The following is a 6,705-nucleotide window of genomic DNA, read 5'->3' on the forward strand; positions in this document are numbered from 1 at the left end:
AAAATGAGTCACCGCATTCATGATAAAGCATGGAAAGGCCCCTAGAGGAACAATGGTTTCTACTACATGTTATTTACCAATGATGGGATACACATTAACGATATAATTATCCCATGGAAGTTGCAAAAGCATATGAACCATTGGTCAATTGAATGAATAGAGAAGAGTAATTTATTGATAGAGGCATTGATAAAGCTCATGGACTAGTCGCAAATGCCTTAATTGGTTATACAACAGCTATTATGAATCTTGATGGAGGAAAATCTAAAGACAAATGGATAATAAATATCATGAGTTCTTAACGGGATTTTTAAGGAAGATAGTCAAAATGAGGAAGTACAACATTGTGAGATTTCTCCAACCCAATATGGTCTTGGTTACAAAATGATTTAGTGCATGGGATATTCAGGTACTGGTCCTCTGGGCAAACATCAGGAAGGTATTATTGAACCAATTCAGCTACAAACAAAATCCACAAATGATAAACCTGGACTAGGATACACTCCAGGAAAAACATCAGATCAAAAACATGCTTCTTAGACTAAGTGGAAGAAAAAGACACCGCTCAACAAAAACACTCAACAAAAACTTCAAGACAACTATGAAATAGAACAAGAGGAACTAGCAATCAAGAGAGAAGAAACAACCAGTGCTCAAGTTCTGGTGGTATTAGCTACAATACTACAAGAAGTAGAGGTCCTAGAAGATATAAAAGAAGAAGTAGAAAAGTTCAGGGAATTGTTCACACCGCTGAAAATTCCAGTCACATACACTGGTAGACAATCGGTAGAAGATTCAGAGACTGACTCAAATGAGTATGAATGGTGTTCAGATCACCTCTCAGACACATCCACTACAGAAAATCCAGAAGAGTCTACTGCTACCACAGATGATACTCAAGAACTGATGCGCATAAAACTAGAGAAAGAAATACAGGAAATTAGACAAAGGAGACAAGCAAACTATGAACAAGGACTGAAAGAAGGAAGGATATCAGAAAATTTCTCATCTATGTGCCCCTATGCTAAAAAAGAACCAATTAGGTATAGCACTACACGAGAAGAATTGGAAGCAACAGAAGCAGAACCAGTTATTAGTCCAGAAGAAGCTGAATGGAGTAGACGACAACAAATCACATAAACAGTAAGATCATGTCAATAGTTATGTTAGATACAAATGACAAATGAGCCAAAACTTGAAGGAACTTGCAACATTAAAGATGTTGGTGTTGATACCATACATATACTCACTAAATCACTTGAAGAAGACTCGTAAACTTCATCTGATGACTCTGATGACTCTGACAATACTCCTATTCAGGACAATATCTACTCAGCATCAAACTCTAAATCATCTGATATGGATGATGAAAATTTATCTACTGATCTTATCACTATCGAACCATGATATGAAGTCTAGTTTAAAGTAGAGAACGATGCTACAAGTATGTCTATTGGATTAGATCAACTAAATATTAACGTGAACTTTAATAATCATGTTCTGACTTTTCTTAGTCTCAAGACACTTACGCAAGGTATCCTTCTAGAACTCAACTTTTCGATCCGCAGTTGTGATGACAATACCGTGAATGCCCTTGAACCTATCCAACATTTATCCTTACTACATCCAAAACTAATTGACTGCACTTTACAAAACCAGCCCATGGATATACCTATTTTTGCCAATGACTATACATTAGCCTATTATCTCAATGCGGTTGAACCTATGGACTCTTCCACTAGTGAACAAAGTGAAAACATGACTGAAGTGGATATTAAGTATCTTAGTCGCAAAAAAAAAAAAAAAGATTTGATGGCGAAAACCACATTGTGGTGGTGTCATAATCTAAAAAAGAGAAAATAAAGGACGTACCTAAGGGTGAAAACCTCTCTGAGGCGCTTGAATGTGAGATACTTGATATACTACCAAGTCATTTTCAGGAAAGGTCTTCTATATTGATCGAGCCAACTCAGCCAGTGAACATTGGGAGTCAAGAGACACCACACATCATTCATGTAGCTCAATGACTATCAGCAGAAGAATTGAAGGATTTCACTCATCTCTTCTCATAATTTTTTTTTGTTTTTTGCATGGATGTACTCTGATATTCCAAGTCTGGATCTTGATCTCATCATGCACCATCTTTCTATCACACCAGGAGTTAAACCAGTCAAGCAAAAACTCCGTAAGATGCACCCAAATGTGGCACTACTGGTCAAGGCCGAGCTAGAAAAACTACTAAAAGCTAGATTCATTAGAGCTATAGATTATGCTGAATGGATTTCAAACATAGTACCAGTGTCAAAGGCAGACAAATCTATCTGAGTTTGCATAGACTTCAGAGATCTCAACAAAGCTTGTCCGAAGGACGACTTTCCATTACCAAATATTGATATGATAGTCGACATGACTGTTGGGTATGAGATGTACTCACTAATGGATGGATTCTTTGGATATAATCAAATCAAAATAGCTCCTGAAGATCAAGAAAAGACAACTTTTACCTATGCATGGGGAACCTTTTGCTAGAATGTCATGCCATTTGGGCTAAAGAACGCAAGAGCAACCTATCAAAGAGCAGTCACTACTATTTTTCATGACATGATGCACAAGAATATAGAAGATTATGTTGATGACACTTTAGTGAAGACTGTGAAGAGATCAACACATATTCAAGAGCTAGGTCCTATACTAGTGTAAAGCGGAAAATCGCGATCGAACCCTAGTTGCTCTCCCCTCTTCCAACTCCAAGGAGAGAGAAGGGAGAGTCACTCTAGGGTTGATGGTTTTCACTTAGGAGGGACTTTACATTCAAAAGAGGGGTTGAAACCCACAAGATCCAATCTCACACAATGCAAGATTGGATGCTAAATGTGTTTCAAGGGTTAAGAAAGCAAGGCTACCCTCTTTTGTAAAGAATGTTGATAGAAGAATTAAGCTAGGAATGCATATAAAGTGACAAAGATTCGCTTATAAACTGAGATAGGGATATAGGATGAAGCTGCGGACCTGGAATTAGCAGTAAAATGTCGATACGGCGCTGTCCTGCAAATTTGAGCAAAAGTTGACGGGACGATGGTGCCCGGCGTGCACACAGTCCTCCGAAAAATCCGCGAAACGAAGGGGGATCTGTTCGTCTATGCACAAGGATTCTAGTTCTTCAATTTCAGCCGCGTACCTGCAACCTACACACAGAAAAGCGAAGATGATTGGGGGGTTAGGGATTAGGGGTTTGCCCTTAGGTCAAACCCCGGTTTTGGAATTAACCAAGAAATGAGAAATGTTGTAAATGTAAATGTATGTAATGTAAAACAAGTACTAATACCTTGTTGTAAGGATGTTTGTATCCTTATGTGCGAAGGTATAGATGTTGTTGTTTGTTGTATGTTGTATGTTGTATGTAACATGTAGTATGTGATCTCCTCTTCAATGGTTGAATCCTTGTCTTGAATGCAACACTTAGCCTTGAATGGAGACTTGAAATGATCAATTACTTGAAGGAATGCTTGAATGCTTGAATGCTTGAGTATAGTTTCCACGCTTTTTCCATCATATCGAATGAAAGAGGAAAATGTAGTTTATATACTTGTCAATTAGGGCTGATAGACTGATTTTCCCGACCTTAGGCCGACCAGGAAAGTTTATTTTCCAAATTGCAAACAAAAGGACCCGAAGCCCCATAGGAGACCGGGCCCAAAATAGGGCCAGGGACCAGGGCACTGGGCGCCATGGTCCTGGGGGACCAGGGCGCTGGGCGCTCTGGTCCCACCTCCTGGGACAGCAGGGTACAAAGGAGGTTCAGGCCAGGGTGCAAGAAAATGCAGTTTTCAGTGTCATAAGCAAGTTTCGGGGTCTCCATTCAGGTTTAGTGTTGCGTCGCCATCGTGAAGACCCAAATGCAATCGAAATTGCAAGTGTTGCAATTTTAGGATGCTACATTTAGCCCCCACTTTAGCGGGAGTATAAGCGTACGCTCATACTTCCGGTAAAGTACAAGGAAACAACATTGAAAAACTTTCACCACGTCAAGGAGGCAAGATACACCAAGCCCCCAGTGGACTAAGGATCTTACGACTTCGATTGACAAAGTAAAAGGGAAGATCACGAGGGAGAACCATGACTGTCAGTAGTAAGGTTCCCTCACTATGAGTCATGCAAAAGAAATACCAAAAATTTTCAAAGCAAGGCTAAGTTCGCCAAGAAATTTTCAAGTATCTTGAAAGGATAGATAGGGTGTATGCCCCCCTACGTTAAAGCGATCACACACGCCTCACCAGGGGTGATTTGTTTAAGGTAGTGATACATATAAGAAATGAGAAAGGAAAGGAGCACGTTATCACAAGGATTTAGCCCCCAAGTGTGAGATAAGCCCAAGGATAATAGACACAAAACACAAAGCACGAGGTGACTTCACTTTCCTTGGGGTCAGTATGCTGTATGATAATTCATGTATATCATATGTATGTATGCACAATTGTTCTTCATTCCCCAATCAAGGAAGGTCACCTAGAAGAAGGGAACACATGTGTCTTTTGAGTCAACATGAGAGAGACCAAAAGAGATCTCAATGTTTTGCATCATCCTCAAGTAGACAACACTAAGGACAACAAATAGAAGAATGAGAATAACACATAGAAGAAGTAACGAAAGAGAGGAGGAGAGAATCTGCTATGCTAATGAAACTAGTCTAGCACGTCATCTACCCCCCGATCTTGCTGATCAATGTTTCGGGAAGGCAGGGAACACGCTAGAGGAGGAACATCCAACACAACAGATGGAGCTATCACAAGATCCAAACAAGGGCTATGTTCATATCCCAAGCCGCGGTGTTCTTGTCTAGGAGCTAGGATAAGTGCTTTAGAAAATTCGTTAGATAAATGGTTATCAATATCAACAAGTTCATATTCACTATCAGAATGAGCAGAAGTAACATTTGCATCATGAATAACATTTTCATCTATATCATCATCATCAAGATTTATGAAAATAGGATCTTTAACTCGCACAGGATCAAGACCATCATGCATCTTATGTTTAGGAGATTTCAGCTCAATCGTCGGCTGAGGAGAAAATGGAATAATGCTTGTTGAAGGTGTTTTTGGGGATCGCAAAGTTTGAGCTCTAAGACGACGCTTTCGCCGGCGTTCACATGCAGAACGATTTCGTCTAGTCTTAGTAGGAAGTGGAGAAGATTGAGGAGGAGGAATGTTCTCATCCTTATCACTTGGGTGTTTAGGTTGTGGTCTCTTAGGCTGAACAATAGGAGAAGAGGAAGGTCTCTTCTCTCCATAAGAGGAAGGAGGAGGAACTGCTCCATATAGAGGAGGAATATTTGGTTTTGGAAGGAGACCAAGTCCATCATGACGAGGAGGGATAGGTCTACTTTTAGGAAGTTTATTAATCATAGACATAGTCACATCCATAGGGATGGGTTGGGAATCTTCTTGAGGAAAGACATTAGTTTTATCTTTCAAAGGAAGAACTTCCTTCTCAAGAATGATAGGAATGTCAGGTTTGGGTGTTCTACGTTCACTTAGAGATAGGATCATATCTTTTTTCCACTTTTGATAAGATTTGAAAAGATGATCACTTCGCGGAGGAAGAGATTGGAATTGTTTAGGCCAAAAGTAATCAATAGGAACGCTAGAAGTTCTTTCAGCTGGTTTAAAGAGACTATGATTGACAGTAACAACTTCACCATTATGGGGAAATTTCAAACACTTGTGAATAGGAGAAGCAATAGCTTTCATGGAAGATAGCCAAGGATAGCCTAGCTTCACACGAAATTGTTCAGATGATGGAATAATAGCAAAGTCCACATCAAGGGATTTGTTATGGACCTCAATAGGTAATGTAATAGAACCAATTGCAAGAGAAGAAAATGCATCAAATAATTTCACAACCACATTTGTTTCATCATAGATCACTTGATTCAATTGCAAAGTAAAAAGAAATTCTTCAGTAATGACATTAACCATACAAGAAGGGTCAATAAGCACTCCACGGCAAGGTGTATTCTTGACTTTTGCAACTATATATAAAGGACCATCAGGTGCTCTGATAGTTTCACTGGAATCAAATGTGATGGAAGGTTCTTTAGGGATTTTCTGTTGCTCCACAAAATTAATCACATTCGGAGTCATAGACACGAGATCATCAGGTGAGACAGAAGAATCAGTAGTATCAATCGCATTAGAGGTATGAGAAGGTAATGGATCAGTAAAAATTTGAAGATTTTGGTTAGGAGGAGCTACAGATGTATTGCCTTTATCATTCACACCAGAAACAAAGATAGTATTATTATCAATCAAATCTTGAATTTTACCCTTTAAAGCAAAACATTTTTCAGTATCATGCCCAGGCTGACGATGAAATTGACAAAAAGATTTGTTATCAAAATAGGGCGAATTAATCTTTGCAGGATCAATTTGCCTTATAGGAGGAAGAGTAAGCACATTTTGTTCCAATAACTTATTCATAATACTATGCAATGATTCATTCAAAGGAGTAAGCTTTCTTTCTTTCCTGAAAAACTTAGAAATAGGAGACACACCTGATGCTGCATTCACATTGTTGTTGATGATGTTTTCATTGAATTTGATGGAATCTCTGTTCGGTTTAAACTTCCCAAATGGTTGTTGACTACTATCACCCTTATCACTCGGAGCCATAGGATGTGATTGTTCCATTTGACTCACAGTCAGT

This window comes from Cryptomeria japonica, chromosome 11, assembly GCF_030272615.1.
Source record: "Cryptomeria japonica chromosome 11, Sugi_1.0, whole genome shotgun sequence".
NCBI classification, from domain to species: domain Eukaryota; kingdom Viridiplantae; phylum Streptophyta; class Pinopsida; order Cupressales; family Cupressaceae; genus Cryptomeria; species Cryptomeria japonica.